Source organism: Fundulus heteroclitus, chromosome 19 (genome assembly GCF_011125445.2).
Source record: "Fundulus heteroclitus isolate FHET01 chromosome 19, MU-UCD_Fhet_4.1, whole genome shotgun sequence".
Taxonomy (NCBI): Eukaryota; Metazoa; Chordata; class Actinopteri; order Cyprinodontiformes; family Fundulidae; genus Fundulus; species Fundulus heteroclitus.
This window is the reverse complement of record NC_046379.1, coordinates 33,607,940-33,626,188: the sequence shown is the minus strand read 5'-3', so window position 1 is coordinate 33,626,188 and position 18,249 is coordinate 33,607,940. Positions and strand designations below refer to the sequence as shown.

Below are 18,249 nucleotides of genomic sequence, written 5' to 3'. Positions count from 1 at the left end.
ATTTTGACAGCAGATGTCTGATCTGTGGTCTGACTCAAGATGGCCGCCCTGTAGGCACGCCGGATTAGCGACCGGCAGCGTACAATGGGGCGTCTACGTATATGAGATAGCTGTGTCTCGAAGGACGCATTAGACATCTATAAAGAGTAGACCCCGCATCGACCGCTCTCGCCTATAGGCGCTGACGAGATTTAGGGGCGCCATCTTGGGGCGGTCGACAACTCCGCTCAGTCTAATGTGTTAACCAGGTGCAGAATCAATTTTAATCAACTATAACTCGTGTGTATATATATATATATATATATATATATATATATATATATATATATATATATATATATATATATATATATATATATACACACACACACGTTCCAAAACGAACCCGTGAAAAGGCGAAATCCGTGAAGTAGTAACCTTTATTTTTGTTTTTTACAATTATTATACAATGAAATACTCCATAGTATTGAAACCAAAGAGCAAAATCTTTTTACAGACCCAAGCATTTCTTTACCAAATAAAAGTACTGTATAAACGTTTTTTATTATTATTATTGACAAATAACTACTGTGGTGTAAAATCATAATTTTAATCATCAATACGAACTGAAGGCTTCACACATATATATATATATATATATATATATATATATATATATATATATATATATATATATATATATATATATAGTTTCCACTGAGTCCCTGTTGATTGGAAGTGGAGGCAGCTGGCCAGACTGACGGCAGCCAGCTTACTCACCTGATAGCGCAAGCAACATATGATCATATATTATGATCATATGTATTATATATATATATATATATTATGATCTTATATTATGTCTATGCATTTTAAGGCCGGTGACGTCACAACGATGCGCGGAGGCTGTCCCATTTAGCAAAAAATCTGAGGATGCTTAAAATGCAGCCTTAAAATTTGTCCTCCTTTTCCCCGAATTCTGAGGATGCACCGATACCATCCTTAGTGGCATCGCCTGACATAAAATTTCCCGAGGTGCTTTGCTCGCTTGTTGAAGAAGAAGAAATAAGGCGGATTTTCATCAAGACTAATGAAAGCAGCAGCAGCGCTGGCAGTAGTGCTGAGTACAGCTTTAAATGTAAGTAGTTTGTTTTTATTTTTTTAACTGAACATCTATTAAAATACATGACGGTAACGGAGCCACCGGAATTTGTAGGACCAGCTAAAGCTTAGAGCTAATCTGTTGATACGAGACGTTCAGCAACATTAAAAGCCTTCATAAAAATGTCAAAATTTTTTATTTTAACCTACATCTTATTGTAACTGCTGATAGCCGTGTCCCTCACAAATCCGATCAATTTATTCCCATGCAGTTTATTACAAATGATTAGAACTGTCAAAGCTTAATGCAGCTGAAGAAATAACATCAGTCCAGCTGTACTGGGCTGTCAATACTGCAAACGTTTTGTTTGAATACTCAATAACGTATAGTTAATTTACAGTACAGTATAATAAGGTTTAAAGTATAATTCACTTGAAGAACAATACCGGCGTAATTATACAGAACAGTCATTTTGCCTGTTGACATAACAGAAATATCCTTTACATGTCATTTTGTTCTAGGCAGCAGGGAGCATACAGAGGAGTTGATAAAACTCCTTGGGCAAAATGACCACCTCTTTACCAGGGCCAAAAACACTGCCGCAGTCGGATTGAGGTAAGAGTTGAGGCATAATTCCATATACATGTTGCATTTGTATGTAAAATTCACACAAATTCAAAGAAGTCCTGTTCAAACACCAACGTACTAATATAATCTTTTGATCACATCAAATGATGCCCAGATGTCACTTTTTTTAATCTTATAGTTGTGATAGTAGTGATCCTTGTGTGTTTATCTCTTCTCGTTTCTCTTGTTTAGAACAATCCTGCAAAAAACGGGCCTGGAGGGTGAAGTTGAGCCACAACAGGCCAAAAAAGAGTGGGACAACTTGAACAAAATTACAAAGTATGTTCAGGTTTGGCTAATGTAACGAAACACACACACACACACACACACACACACACACACACACACACACACACACATATATATATATATATATATATCCATCCATCCATCCATCCATCCATTTTCCAAACCGCTTATCCCTCATGGGGTCGCGGGGGTTGCTGGTGCCTATCTCCAGCTGTCAAATGGGCGAGAGGCGGGGTACACCCTGGACAGGTCGCCAGTCTGTCGCAGATATATATAAATAAATATATATATATATATATATATATATATATATATATGAAACACTCTTTTTTTCTAGATTCAAAGAAACACTACAGAAAATCTGTTGACACAAATTGTTTTCCTCTACTTTAGGAATGCAAAGATCCAGGGACAGGGCAGGGGGTCAGTGGGAAGCTTACTGCTGCCACCGGGCCATGGTTTATCCTCAGGTTCTGTGTTGCTGTTATTGTTAAATTAAATTATTAAAGTGTTTATAAAAGTTATTGTTGTCTGTGTGTTCTTAAAGTCTTTTAACCTTTTACATTATCTGTTTCATCACTTCTTTACAATTTAAGTAAACTTAGAACAACTTCTCAGTGACAACATCAATTTATTGATTTATTGACAAAGTATTTACAATAAACTATCAAAAACATTTTAACTATTTACATTAGATTTTAAAATTAACTACTACAACTATTTACAGAAAAATAAATATTACTAAAGAACATACATACATATACACACACATATACATATATATATATATATATATATATATATATATATATATATATATATATATATATATATATATATATATATATATACAATTTTGACTGAGCAGGAGTCCCTGGTGGTGCTACTGGACTGGATGGGATGCCACACAGATGACCTTGGAGTCTTCTGACTGCGAGTGGGACATCTGGGGGGTGGGGGATGCCTCTCTCCACTGTTCACCACATCGTCCATCAGGGTTTGCAGGGCTGACCCAATCGACGGCTGCCATGTTCCTAAAAATGTTGAAGAAGACGCAGAAAATGACTTTACTACAACTGTTTTCATAACCCTTACATGAGAAAAGCTAAAAAGTGATTATACTTGCCATCTAAATGTAATCGTGGTCGGGTAGAACCTCCTCCAGTGCAGACTATTCAATTCAAATTACTAAAGTTACAAACATATGCCTATATCAAGTCTTACAAATAAATATAACATTTTATATTTAAACATATTCGTCAATCTGCTGACAAGCGTTTGTTTAATAACTGGTATATTATGATCGTTAGCAGGCCCCTGTGGGTGAAAATAATAGCAGGTAAATGTTACCTCTACACTGCGCTCCTCCAGCCTGAGAAAAATTTGTCGCCGGTTTTACTGCCGCCGAAGCCGTCTAAACCAACTCTCCTCCTCCAATAACAAGTAAATAAAAAATAAATAAATTCAATATCCATTTTTTGCGTCGTTTATCGGCGCTGGTGCTGTTTTTCGCCGGGCTTGGGGTAGACGTGATGACGTCGTATCGCAACCAGGAAGTGCTCCAAAGGCTAGACCATCCCATTTACCAACGGCTGAGGATCCATAGACTAAGAGTAGACGCGTCATTGGGCGGGTTCTGCCTATGCTGCGATGCGTCAGAGCGTCCGCCATCTTAAATGTGGCAAATCTGCAGTTACTCAGTCACTTAAACAGTATCAGAGGGACTTTAATCTCTGAATATACTTTGTATTCGTAGTATTTTTTTTTGTAATGTTACAAGTTTATTTTCGTGTCCCTTCAGCTTCATTCTCCTGAATTTATTCTCCTAAAGAATAAAAATATTTAAAATAATCTAACCTGGCCTACTCCAGGAGTGAAATAATTCTGCAAACTGTGATTATTCTGGAAATGTTCCCCCTTAATTATCATAATATGATGTTTTTATCATCACATTATCACTTTTGTGTTTGTTTGTTTATTTTTACTTTATTGACCTAGGACTTTTTTTCTCATATTATTAATTTTACCTCTTTATTACTCCCCCAAAAAGTCTGTTCCTAAAGGTTCACATGTGACACGGTTTTATGAAATAACGGTTTTATGAAATAACGAAGACCACAATGTTTAGATCAATTAACAAATTGATCCGTATATTGATAACACATACAAAAAATTATATATATATATATATATATATATATATATATATATATATATATATATATATATATATATATATATATATATATATGCGTGTGTGTGTGTGTGTGTGTGTGTGTGTGTATTTATTGCAGCACAGGAATGAGGCATCTTCTCTGATCCACGTTCACAATAACAGAACTCAACTTCTTTCTGCCACATACAATATGGCGGTGACGTTGACGTGCGAACCTGCGCCCTATGAAGCGTCTACGTATATATGTCTGTGTGAGGATCCTCCGGAGCATCCTCCGATGGCTGGGTCCTCCGGCTGTGTATGCTGGGTCCTTCGAAGGACGCAGCCGCCGAATTGAGACACAGCTAATAATGTGTTAGTAGAAAGGAACTCATGCAAACTATTAAACAAGGCATAATTAAACTAATCCCAAAACCTGGTAAAGATAAGAAAAACTTAAATAATTTAAGGCCTATCACGCTATTGAACACAGACTACAAGATCCTAACAAAGGTTTTGGCAATGAGGTTAAAAACTGGCTTGCCTAGAATAATTAGTCAAACACAATCTGGTTTTCTAAAAGGCAGATCCATCCATAACAACATCCGCCTGGTTCTGGACCTTATTGATTATAGTGACTTATAGTCACTACTAGCAATAACAATTAAAAACTCCAATATTGAAGGTTTGGAAATAAATAACCAGAAAATAATCATTAGCCAATTTGCAGATGATACAACCCTCTTCCTAAAAAACAAAGAACAAATTCCTATAGCTCTAAAGGTAATAGAGTTGTTCTCTCAAGCCTAAGGGCTGCAGTTAAATATAAACAAATGTGAAATTATGAGCATTCACAACTGTTCTGATTCTTCAATTTTCAATATTCCAGTTAAACATGAGATTAAATACTTAGGCATGTGGATTACTAAATGTAAAGCTACCAGCGTTAGAAAAAATTTACAGGACAACATTGATAAATGTGGCAAAACCTTAAATAATTGGCTTCAAAGAGACTTGACGTTGTTTGGTAGAACGTTATTAACAAAAACTGAATCCTTATCCAGGCTGACGTATCCTGCATATTCCTTAGCCGTCCCTCCAAATATCATAAAACAGATTAATAGAATTAATTTTAACTTTATTTGGAAAAACAAACACCATTATATCAGAAAAAGTGATTTGCTAAAAAATTATGAGGAAGGTGGTATCAAGGCAATTGATTTTGAAATTATGAATGGTACTTTAAAAATGAGATGGCTTCAGTCCCTTATAAAAAACAGTGATCTCATTTGGTTTGTTATTCCGTCGTTCGTATTTCAAAAAGTTGGAGGTATTGAGTTGTTATTGAAATGTGATTTTGAATGATCAAAACTCCCCCTACAACTCTCTAATTTCCACCAACAGGTTTTGTTACAGTGGAAGTTAATGTTTAAGCACAACTTCAGCCCTCATAATGTTCCACTGTGGAACAACAGAGCCATTCTATGTGGTAGAAAATCTATTTTTCTAGAAAATTGGTGGAATAAAAGAATCTGGTCAATTACTCATTTACTGGATGGAAATGGTGATTTTCTAAGTTTGGAGGATTTCAATTCAATTCAATTCAATTCAATTTTATTTATATAGCGCCAAATCATGAAACATGTCATCTCAAGGCACTTTACAAAGTCAAGTTCAATCATATTATACAGATTGGGTCAGATTATACAGATTGATCAAAAATGTCCTATATAAGGAAACCAGTTGATTGCATCAAAGTCCCGACAAGCAGCATTCACTCCTGGGGAAGCGTAGAGCCACAGGAAGAGTCATCTGCATTGTACATGGCTTTGGTGCAATCCCTCATACTGAGCAAGCATGAAGCGACAGTGGGAAGAAAAACCACCCATTAACGGGAAGGAAAAACCTCCGGCAGAACCGGGCTCAGTATGAACGGTCATCTGCCTCGACCGACTGGGGTTACAGAAGACAGAACAGAGACACAACAAGAGAGACAAAAAAGCACAGAAGCACACATTGATCCAGTAATCTGTTCTACATTAGATGGTAGTAGCGGGTGAGCCGTCTTCTCTGGATGATGTCACAGTTAACAGAACGCCAGACCAGGTGTACCTACTATGAAGAGAAAAGAGAGAGAACAGAAAGTTAAAGCAGAAATGACAACACATATTGCATAATTGATGAACAGTAGAACTCAATGGAGTGAGAAAATTAGATCCTGATATACTCCAGTAGCCTAAGCCTATAGCAGTAAAACTATAAAGGTAGCTGAGAGTAACATGAGCCACTAGTTATAATTTTTGTCAAAAAGAAAAGTTTTAAGCCTAGTCTTAAAAATAGATAGGGTGTCTGCCTCACGGACCAAAACTGGGAGTTGGTTCCACAGGAGAGGAGCCTGATAGCTAAAGGATCTGCCTCCCATTCTACTTTTAGAGACTCTAGGAACCACCAGCAGACCTGCAGTCTGAGAGCGAAGTGCTCTGTTAGGAACATACGGGGTAATCAGAGCTCTGATATATGATGGAGTTTGATTATTAAGGGCTTTATACGTTAGAAGAAGAATTTTAAATTATATTCTTGATTTAACAGGAAGCCAATGAAGGGAAGCTAAAATTGGAGAAATATGATCCCTCTTGTTGATTTTCATCAGAACTCTTGCTGCAGCATTTTGGATCAGCTGAAGGCTTTGAACTGCATTTTGTGGACTTCCTGATAGTAAAGAATTACAATAGTCCAGCCTTGAAGTAATAAATGCATGGACCAGTTTTTCAGCATCACTCCTGGACAGAATGTTTCTAATTTTGGCGATATTCCGGAGGTGAAAAAAGGAAACTCTGGAAACCTGTTTAATATGGGATTTAAATGACATGTCTTGGTCAAAAATAACATCAAGATTTTTTACTTTATTACCAGAGGCCAGGTTAATGCCACCCAGATTAAGTGATTGGTTAAGAAGTTTATTTTTTGAGGACTCTGGCCCAAAGATTACAACTTCGGTCTTGTCAGAATTTAGATGCAGGAAATTTAAAGTCATCCAGCTTTTGATGTCATCAAGACATGACTGCAGTCGAAGTAATTGATTGGATTCATCAGGATTTATGGATAAATATAGCTGAGTATCATCAGCATAACAGTGGAAATTAATCCCATGCTGTCTGATAATTTTGCCAATCGGAAGCATATATATAGTAAATAGAATTGGTCCAAGGACTGAACCCTGTGGTACTCCACAAGTGACCCTAGAGTTTGAGGAAGATTTATTATTAACATGAACAAATTGGAATCTGTCCGACAGATAAGATTTAAACCAGCCTAATGCTTTTCCCTTAATCCCTACAGTATGCTCAAGTCTTTGTAGGAGAATATTGTGATCAACTGTATCAAATGCAGCACTGAGATCTAACAGGACAAGTATAGACACAAGTCCATTATCTGAGGCCATGAGAATATCATTAGTGACCTTCACCAGAGCTGTTTCAGTGCTATGATGAGCTCTGAAGCCTGACTGAAACTCCTCAAGTAGGTCATTACTTTGTAAATGTTCACAAAGTTGATTAGCAACTACTTTCTCAAGAATTTTAGATAAGAAAAGAAGATTAGATATAGGTCTGTAATTTACTAACTCGTCTTGATCAAGAGAAGGTTTCTTAAGTAAAGGTTTAATAACAGCTACTTTCAAAACCTGTGGTACATATCCATTTACTAAGGATAGATTAATCATGTCTAAAATAGGACCACTGATCAGAGGGAATACCTCTTTAAACAACTTGGTTGGGATTGGGTCTAACATACAGGTAGAAGGTTTAGATGAAGCTAAAATTTTAGATAGCTCAGAAAGCTCTACTGCTTTTAAACAGTTCAGACACTGCGCAGGTTCTAAGGATTCCTCCAATGCTGCCTCACTTACTGAGGACGAGGTAATCATGTTTGGGAGGATGCCAATTATTTTATTTTTAATGGCATCAATTTTATTTATGAAGAATCCCATAAAATCATTACTACTAAGAGCTAAGGGAATGGATGGATCAACAGAGCTGTGGCTCTGGGTAAGTTTGGCAACTGTACTAAAGAGAAATCTAGGATTATTTTTATTCTCTTCAATTAATGATGAAAAATATGCTGCTCTAACTCTGCGGAGGGTCTTGTTATACAACAATAGTCTGTCCCTCCAGATTAAGTAGGATTCCTCTTGGTGTGTAGAGCGCCATTTTCTCTCCAATTTCCTAACATTGTGCTTCAAGGAACGCAGCTCTGAATTAAACCAAGGAGCCAGCTTCCTGTGAATAATCACCTTCTTTTTCAAGGGAGCTACATTGTCTAATGCAGAACGCAATGAGGAAGTCACATTGTTAGCAAAGGTATCATTTGTGAATGGGAAGAAACAGCAATGCTGCCATCTACAGGGCATTTCTGCAATACTGAGGATATTAAAAAGGGGACAGACTCTTTAAGTTTTGATACAGCATTATCCGATAAAAATCTACTATAATGGAACCCTCTTTTGGGGGTGGAGAACTCAGTTAGATTAAACTCAAATGTTATTAAAAAATGATCAGACAGGACAGGGTTGTGAGAGAATACTGTTAATTCTTCACAATCAATGCCATATGTCAGAACAAGGTCTAAAGTATGGAGCCGAGAGTGCGTCGGTTCATGCACATTTTGAGCAAAACCAATTGAATCTAGGATAGTTTTAAAGGCTACACTAAGGTTATCACATTCAGTGTCAACATGGATGTTAAAATCACCCACTATAATAACCTTATCAGTATTTAACACCAAATCAGATAAGAAATCTGACAACTCATCCAAAAACTGAGTGTAAGGGCCTGGTGGACGATACAAAACAACAAACAGAAGAGGTTTTATTGCTTTGCAGTTTGGATGAGGGAAACTGAGGGTTAAATGTTCAAAAGAACTGTAATTATTAGTTGGCCTGGGACTAATTAATAAATCAGACTGAAAGATAGTTGCCACTCCTCCTCCTCTTCCCACAGATCTGGGAATGTGGAAATTTGAATAACTGGAGGGGGTTGACTCATTTATACTAACGTAGTCCTCTTGTAGCCAGGTTTCTGTGAGACAAAACAAATCAATCTGATTATCAGAAATCAATTCATTAACTAACAAAGTCTTTGGAGGGAGAGACCTTATATTTAATAGACCACATTTAATTCTTTTATTTTTTGGTTCAAAGTGATCCGTATGGATTTGTATTAGATTTTTATGATTTGTTCCTTTTAGATCAGTTTTTGATTTGTTAAGTTTTGGCCGTGGGAAAGACACCGTCTCAATAGGATAATGGGTGGGTAACAGTACAGAAGCTGCAGAGAGGTGTGTTAAACTACGGCTCTGCTTCCTGGTCTGGACCCTGGGTTGTCAGCGTTTAGGAGAACTAATAAATCCGGCCAGATTTCTAGAAAGAAGAGCAGCACCATCCAAAGTGGGATGAATGCCGTCTCTCCTGATCAGACCAGGTTTTCCCCAGAAAGTTCTCCAGTTATCAATGTAGCCCACGTCATTTTCTGGACACCACCGAGACAACCAGCGGTTGAATGATGACATGCGGCTAAACATGTCATCACTGGTCAGATCAGGCAGGGGACCAGAGAAAATTACAGAGTCCGACATAGTTTTAGCAAACTCACAAACCGAAGCAACACCAACTTTGGTGACCTCTGATCGGCGTGACCGGGTGTCATTACCGCCAGCGTGAATAACAATTTTGCGGTATTTACGCTTATCCTTATAGACAGTAGTTTTAGGTAGGATTCTATGTCGCCTGTTCTGGCCCCTGGTAGGCATTTAACTATGGTCCCTGGTTTCTTTAGTGCCACATTTCTCATTATGGAGCTGCCAATAATTAAGGTCGGCTCCTCGGCGAGACTGTCGCTCAGAGGGGAAAATTTATTAGAAACGCAGATGGGTTGGTGGTGATCTGGGGTCTGTAATCTAGAGCTATGCTTCCTACGAACTGTCACCCAGATTTTAACAGGAAGTATAGAAATGATTGTTCACTAAGAATTTATAAGAACATTTTACGTAGTATCCCTGATGTCCTCATTCATTCAGTTAAAAACAGTTTACCTAATTTCTTTATTCCTAGACTCCATAAGATTCAATTTGAGCATGTGGACATTAGAGATAATAGGTGCAACAACAAGTTTTTGAATCAGTATTCTATAAATAATATGTACCCAGGAAGAACAAAAAACACAGTTCTCTTACAAAATTTTAAGAAATCTGTGATAGTCAAAATTAGGACAAATTATTTGAAATTCCCAATTCCTCCTAAATATAAAGAATTACAATTTAAAATAATAAATAACATATATCCTTCAAATGAGTTTTTAAGAGAGAGATTTAAGTTTAATGTCGAGAATTGTGGCTTTTGTACAACTCAATTGGAAACAACTAAACGTCTTTTTTATGAATGTAAAGAAGTATTAAACTTATGGGATCAACTTCGGAACTTTCTGTCTTCTAAAACAATAAATATAGATTTTATTTCCTTGCAAAACATTCAATTCGGTTTATCTATTAAAGAAAAAAAATTGGAATTTTTAATCAATATTCTAATAATTGTAACAAAGTATTATATCCATAAATGTCGTTATGCAAAATGCTCCCTCTCAATCTCTGCTCTCAAAAACGAACTTTCCCTTTTCAAAAGATGTCTGAGAAAGATGCAAAATTTAAATGCAATTAAATTGTTTAAGTTAATTGAAGATTTTCAGTTTGTAGTCCCCACGGATTAATTTAACTACTATTATTATTTTATTTATTTTTATTCATTTTATTTTATTTTATACTTTGTTCCAGCCTTTGTATTTAACTGTATTTTTCAAAAGCAGGAGTTGTGATATTTCTACTTGTATTGAAATATTTGTTATTGACTTGTTAATTGAGATTGTTATTGTTTTTCTATATATTCAATAAAATAAATAAATAAATAAATAAAAAAAATAAAAAAACGTATATGATGTCTATGGAGTAACTTGGTAACGTTCTTCTTCGTCTTGTCATGGAGTATATTGACGAGGTTGTGCGTTACCGCCAACCACTGGTATGGAGTGTGGCTCATCCTGATTTATGTTCCAAGTATTTACTATACAATCACATTCAAATAATCAAGTTTGTCTTCTTAAAGAATCGAATAATAATTTGTATACATTTGTTCCCTAAACTCGTTTGCAATGTAACATCAGAATAGAGCTTGAGTATACCGTAACTAAAAAATGCCTGGGGTTTATGACGACATTCAAATAAAATACATCAGTTTTATAGGAATAAATTAAACTTTTTAAAGAGATGATTTTTAATACTTTTCCATTTGTGCTGCCTTCTAGTGAAGAGACAAAATGTTTTACAATCAGAATCAACTCTTTGAGGTTTGGCTTCTGATTGGAGAACCCCCCTGTGATTCTCTTGTGATTGGAGAACTTATGAAACATTTTGAAAAAAGAAGCAGGTTAATTACAAAAAACTGAGATTGTCATAATCCCTGAACCAAATAACACATTTTCCAATATAATGATTAGTAAGGGTAAATATTATGTACAAAAAAGTGAGAAAAATTACTCCAAAAATGCTTCATATATGGTCAATACCAAAACAAATTAAATACTGTTTCTTTTTGATCACAGAAAGTGCAATTAACATTAATATCACTTTTGAGTCCTTGAAGGTAGTGGTTGGTTGGGTAAAATCTGTGCAGTATTTTAAATGAAATTTCCTTAACCCTAATGGTAAAAAAAAAAAAAAAAAAAAAAAAAGAACTTGTGTGGTAACAGCCAAACTTTACTCCAACAAATGGTCTCAATAAAACTGGACCAGTAGGACTGGGAAGATGGTGACGATTGATTTCCTGGAGAAAAAGGTTCCAAATTGTCCTGTTCTTCTGTTTGGAAGATGAAGATGATAAAAAGCAACTCTTTCCAATGTTCGTGTCAGTAATCTGGGGAAGAGAAGGTCAAGTACAGCTACCTACTACACATCTGTGAAGAGATATTATACCCAAAAGTGATGGCATCGAAAACAATATAAATTTCCCTTGGAGGAACGGGAAATCTGTAATGTTGTAAACATTCTGCATAATTGTACAACACATGTCAAAGTAAAGGTGTGACCTCTGGTGGTCAACACAGGAACTAGTGCATTGCACAAAAATTGTATTCACAGTATAATTCAGGGAGTGATCTGGGACTAATTTTTGGGAACACATGGTAACAGTCAGGGATAGAACCGGGTTTATGCAGTCTTCTCAGAATGCAAGCGTGTCGATCTGGCCACTAGACGACCACAGTGGTATTATTGAACTTATTTCTAATTATGTATTTAAAATTCCTTTATTATTTCACTAGTAACCCGCTCAAAACTTCTAGTCTGTCTTTTTTCCCCTTTATCACCAGCATTGATTCAAAATGTCACATGTTGGATGATCCAAGTTATTGCCTGTTAAATTTAGCCAGTAATTTACAGCTAATTGTGTTCTTAGATTTAATGGTATTTCACCCATTTCCACCAGGAGTTCTGCTGCTGGAGTGGTTCTGAATGCACCTGTTCAAAGTCTTAATGCTCGCTGTTGTGTCATTTCTAGTTTTTCAAGATGTGTGTTTGCTGCTGAACTATAAATTATACTTCCATAATCAATGTTTGACCAGATCAATCCTGTGTAAATCAATTTAAAGCAATTAAATCTGCTCCCCAGTCACTGCCTGCCAAACATCTCACAATAGTTAATATTTTCTTACATTTATCTATAACTTTCTGTATGCATCTTCCATATGATCAAACTATATTCCTAAAAACGTTTTAACTTGTTCTAAATCTTGACATAGCAATTTTATTTCCCCTCTTTGTCTAAAAAAACATAACTTTGTTTGAGAACTTTAATCCACAGTTAAATCCCCATTTCTCTATTCCAGCAATCACATTTTTTTTCTTTGTTCACAGTAAATTCAATATTTGACCCCTTTTCCATATAGCTCCCTCATCTGCAAAAAACAAACCCATATCTTTACTCATGCCTTTAGGTACATCTTTTATCATTGTCGAAAACAACAATAGGCTTATACTTCCTTGAGGAGTTCCATTTTTTACTGCATATTTTCTTGATAATTCTAGACCAGTTCTAACTTGTTTTGTTCTGATAACGTTTTTAATCCATTAAAATGTTTTTCCAGTATTACCCATTTTACTTAATTTATTTTAATTTAATTTATTTTCTGATGTTTTCTTTTCCTGGTTTGTCTACTGGAACAATAACTGACTCCTTCCAGTTCTGTGGCAGCCCCCCTCCTCCCAGACTCAGTCGTATAGCTCTTAATAATAGAGGTTAAGCTGCTCTCCTACCCTGTTGAGGTAGGAGAGCAGCGACGGATGCCTTCTTCTGGATGCGCATACGGTTCTCCCTAGCTTCCACAGCAACTTCTTTTGTGGACTTTATTGGCCACTCACACTCTGGGAGACTTAGAAACTTGGGACCTGGCTGCCATTCTGTGCCTTCATCCAACGCCTTTGGACTTGCTCCTCTTGAGATAATATCTGCGATATTGAGAGGCCCGGGGATCCACCACCAGTCTTGGATATTTGAACTGCCTTGGATTTCTCCAATTCAATTGGAAAAAAATAGTTGGTACCCATAGCTCTCACGTTGGGTGGCACCAAGGACTGTCTGGCTGTCAACCAGGTGGTACCACTTTTCCACACGGATGTTGCTGTGCTTCTGAAAGTTCTTCTTCAGACAAGCAGCATCGCCCTTGTGGTCTAATGGCGTCAACCTGGCTTTGGCTTCGACCAGTCGTAGGGTCACGTTGTGTGGCATTTCCCACCGTAGGTAAAGTACAGCACCGTAAGAGCGCTCGCTGCCATCGGAGAAGGTGATACCGCAGGGCTTGGCACGAGGGTCAGGTGGCGTCAAGGCTCTGGCGAATTGCAACTGGCTGAGCTCAGCATAGTCTTCAAGGAGGCAGATGGCGTCATCCCAGAGGCCCTCGGACAAAGGTGCATCCCATGTATCCTCTAATGGACTGTATTTGACCTTTGCTTCCTGGAATGCTCTTCTCACCAGGATGGCTCCCTTCTGCTTGACCGGTGTTACAAGGCCGAGGGGATCGTACAACCCAGAGACTTGAGAGAGCTCTCGCCAGGTGAGTGGGTTTGGTGCCTGGCCCCTGACTTCCTCTCGACAGGTTTACTCCAAGCCTCATTTTCTTCTTTTTGGAGAAGTTCACAGCCACCATCAAGCGAAGCTTGTCGCTCTCTGGATCATATCCAAGACCAAGGGCTTTGGTGTTCTCCTGTGAGAGTTGGTTTGGGAGGATGATCACTGAGGGTTCTTTCTCCTGGGGGTCACCTGATTCTGACCTCCCACTTTGGCCTGAGTAGGCCGATAGCTTGAGGTAGAATCCCCCAGCTTCCAGGATGTGCTCAACATTGGCCGTTATTTGCTTGAGCTGGTGCAGGTCATTATGCGAGGTCAAGATGTCGTCAACATATGCATCTTGCTCCAGCACTCAACGCTCTTCTGAGAGATGGTGGAACATGGGCAGACTGGCTGTCTCCCGCATGGCGACTTGTGCGATACAGCCAGCTGGCTTATCGCCAATGTTGACCCTGGTGATGGCATATTCCTGGAAGTGCTCTACCTCAGAGTCTCTCTAAAGGAAGCGATGAAGGTGTACTTCTTGGTCCTCCAGCGATACAGAGTTATAAATTTTTTTGATGTCCCCAAGTGCTGCGAAGACACCTTGCCGGAATCGGATGAGGACAGCACGAATGTCATTGAGGACATCTGGACCTTTAAGGAGGATTTGCTTTAGTTCCCATTCTTCAGAGATTGACATCTCCTTCCCTCCAGGCTGGCAATTTCCACATCTGCAGCCACTGCACCAACGCTCGCATGCGGCCCCTATGCTGTCCCACTTCCACCAGTCCATGAAGTCTTGGCTGGCAACAGACGTAATGGCTTGGGTGAGTTGAGGTGGCTGCATTGGGACACGGCTGATGATTTCTCTGTACTCTACAGCTTCTGTGTGCATGGAGCGTGCAAAGTGGGTTCTGTAGCCTGCTTGCTATAAAGCAAGAGAGAGTTCAGTGCAGCCAAACTTTGCCAGAGTCTTCTGAACAGCAGCCTCTACTTCTTCTAGCTTCCGTTCGCAGTCCTCTGTTGTTTTCCTCACATCTGGATTAATGTCTGCTTTCTCAGTAGCTTCCAGCTCCGCTTCCTCAGTGAATATTTCCACTTCTTCGTTTGCCTCCATTAGCTTCTCAGCCTCAAGTGTGACCTTGAATGTTATGTTGTCTGTGTACTTAGTCTGGTAAATATGTCTTGTCTTCACCGTGGGACAGTGAGAAACGTAATTTCGATCTCATTGTATGTCTGGAGCATATGATGAAATTGACAATAAAGTTGATTGATTGATTGATTGACCTTGCTGAAGGCATCCCTCAGTTCTTCTGCCGACATTTTCTTGCAAAACTTCAAAAGTGAGTTTGCTTGCCGGGTAAACCTCTGCTTGGCAGTTCTCTCTCTTTTTACCTGTTGCAGAGACTTTGACTCAACCATTTTGGGCTTCGGGAAGAATGGAGGGCTCAGCGTAGAGTCAGCAGCAGGCGGGCTGGGCGGGCAGGCTGACTTTGCAGGGCGCAGAAGCTTTGCAGGGCGTTTCAGTCTGGCTGGATGGGGCTTCTTCAACCAGCTGGATGCGGTTTTTCACTGTCAAGTGTTTTACTTCTTTGCTGTGCTATTCCCACTCTTGAAGGGTTGTATCAAGCTTAACTTTAAACTGGATTCCACTCAATGACCAGACTGTTATTACATTTTTCTTTTTATTTTTCTTCTTGTGTTATTTACAGTTAATCATATTATTAGTAGGTGAAAAACCTTAAAAGACAAATCAAACAAAACAAACATTTACTATATTGCACATTGTAAGAATCAGTTTTGAACAATTTATCATTAAATACATTTATGAAAATAGATTATGGCTTTATCTTTAAGTTAGGACAAACTACTTTTTAATTACTTATTATAAAAATGCATAAAAAATATGAAAGCAGTGTAACCACGCTACAAACAAACATTTCTCATATCTCAATGCCTCATCAGCAGCGCATACCTCGCATTTACAACAAAAGGACCAAACAAGCTTACCGGCTGTCTGTTCAGTTCTTTGCTTCCTTGACACAAACCTCGCACAGTTTTTTTCTGCCCGAGTAAGATGGCAAACTTTATATTTTGCGCTGCGGTCCTTCTGCTCAAGCCAGGAAGTTTGTCTCATCTTGTCGTGATTGATTTCACCAGGTAAGCTGCGCGCTCACGCTCAAACAGCTGACGTGAAGAGCGTGATTGATTTCATCAGGTAAGCTGTGCGCTCACGCTCAAACAGCTGACATAAAGGGGCGTTCGCCGCAACATTGACATTTTTTTTTTTTGGCGTACGCCATTTTAATTTTTTTTGGCATGCATACAATTTTAGTATAGATTCTATGCAATGTTTTATAAATGACTCCCCTGGTCTGTAAGCTATACCAGTATCAACAACCTGTCAACACGATTTAACTGAACTGTAACTTGGGGAACATGTTAGTAATACTCCTCACACTGCAAATGCATTAAAAATATTTCTTTAGCTACTAGATCAGCTGATTGTAGAGCATTGGTAGGCAGGCTGAATGTTCCTTTTCAGGGCATTTGACAGCAGTGGATGGTCCATCAGAGAGGAACAGCAGCACAGGTTATTTTTATTTTCATAACAGAGTATGAAAGAAAAAAAACAGTCTGGGCCGTTTATGGTTTTGTATTTACTTCTATGCTTTTTTTAATGAATTATTTTAGCCACCTTCAGCAGATGGCACCCAAGGTAACCGTCCATGTGGCCCATGATAAGAGCATATCCTGCAAAACCGGTCTATCGTCTTTTACATGAGGAACTTGAACCCAGCTGATGAAGAATATTATTCCTCCAGAGTAAATTTCATGTGTTAACGTTCAACCGACCTATAACTACTTTCATTTCAGTAAACCCAACCAGACCATCTAAACTCTCGACAACTCATTCTTTCACTTTCTGGCAAACATTTGACTGTTAGGTGAACCACAAAAAACTGTTCGCAACACCCGGTGTATCAGCTGATGGTTGGTAAAAAATAATTATTATATATGACACTAAATATCCACAGATATTAAAGTGTTTAAAAGATAAATTTCTGAGTTGTATTAAAAAGTGGCCCAAAACAAAAAGTTAATTTCAGTTTGATCTCAGACCACACCACTACAGCTATTTTCCAAGCAAAAAATACATTTTGATTTATATTAATATATTTATTTTTATTGTATACATTGTTTTATATTGTTTAGCTAACTAGGATGAGAATTTTGGTCATTTGGCAATGTGTAATGTTTTCTGACAACAGAATGAGGTGAAACTCTACGGAAACAGTGTTTTATTTATGTGTAATGCCAACACAGATAACTGGATTTATGAAGAACTGTGTATATCTAACAAGTGTACATCCAAGGACAGTTTCAATGGTAATAGAACATAATCATTTTAGTTTAAGTAGGTAATATAGTTGCTGTGGGATTAGGTTCCAGACTTGAAAACAAAAACTAAAATCAGGATAGGAACCTGTTCTGCCCACCTCAGCAGTGGCTAGCCAGTATATTGAAAAAATGGTACACCTCATCTTTGTCAAACACGGCTACCTCTGTTGAACACTCAGAACATTTCACTGGGTGGTAAATCTCGTCAGAATCCATCCCTGCTGGCATCGGGCTGGTGGCCCCATTTGGTGGCCCTTCTGGATTTTGGCCCCTCCTCCTCTTCCTTGGTGTTTTCTGCTGCTGTGTTTTGTAGCGTAACACCTCGTCTGTTTCCACAGTGCAGTTCATCACAAACATGGCTCGATACTGTGTGCGGTACTTCTCATGCCTGAATGGACACAGGTTATGTTGGTTTAAAACAACTTTAAGAGCACACCCTGGCAATTATTTCCCAATAAATACATTGTTTACAGAGTTAGACACTTTGGTCCTACAGAAAAGGTCTTAAAATGAGGGTAGATGAGTGTAGTTAACAAAAATCAACAATATATCCTCTCAACTTGTTCACATTTTGTGAAGTCACAATCA

The 18,249-nt window shown here is 38.0% G+C and overlaps 2 long non-coding RNA genes across 2 annotated transcripts; one reads left to right on the top strand and one right to left on the bottom strand.

Moving 5' to 3' along the window:
- Positions 1–898: 898 nt before the first annotated feature.
- LOC118566975 lies at positions 899–2,587 on the top strand. Its single transcript, XR_004933408.1, has 4 exons — positions 899–1,117; positions 1,603–1,696; positions 1,901–1,987; positions 2,351–2,587. It is a non-coding gene; the product is annotated as an uncharacterized LOC118566975 (long non-coding RNA).
- Positions 2,588–2,907: 320 nt separating this feature from the next.
- On the bottom strand, positions 2,908–3,532 carry LOC118566960. The gene is made up of 2 exons (XR_004933398.1): positions 3,308–3,532; positions 2,908–2,991 (listed from the first exon to the last, which is right to left on the bottom strand). It is a non-coding gene; the product is annotated as an uncharacterized LOC118566960 (long non-coding RNA).
- Between the last annotated feature and the right edge of the window lie 14,717 nt (positions 3,533–18,249).